Consider the following 384-nt stretch of genomic DNA (forward strand, 5'->3'; position numbering starts at 1 on the left):
TCTTTTTCTTATCTCACCCTTCGAACACACTTTCCTGTGTATCTATCTGTCTTTTTCTTATCGCATCCTTTCATCTCCGTCTTGCATAAACTGCCTTTTCACCAGAACTCTCTCCCCATTGATAACGGTAAACGCTATTCCTTTGTCGTCCTTTCGAAGAGTAGTGGCACAAGGCTAGGTAAGAACAGCACAAAACATATAGGAGGCCAACTTACCAACAATATCCTCGTCAGTAGGATGGCCTCTTTTGTGTTTTATTCCTTCGACCATCAGACGATGTTATGCGTCTGCAGGATGGGCCGCTGGTCATGAAGCAATCAAGAGTCTAAGTCTGGTGGGTCTGCTTCGGAGCTTTGCCCACATGTACAGCGGGGCAGATGGGGC

This window comes from Coenobita brevimanus, chromosome 45 (genome assembly GCF_032717465.1).
Source record: "Coenobita brevimanus isolate Jiangsu-jjx chromosome 45, ASM3271746v2, whole genome shotgun sequence".
In the NCBI taxonomy this organism is placed as follows: domain Eukaryota; kingdom Metazoa; phylum Arthropoda; class Malacostraca; order Decapoda; family Coenobitidae; genus Coenobita; species Coenobita brevimanus.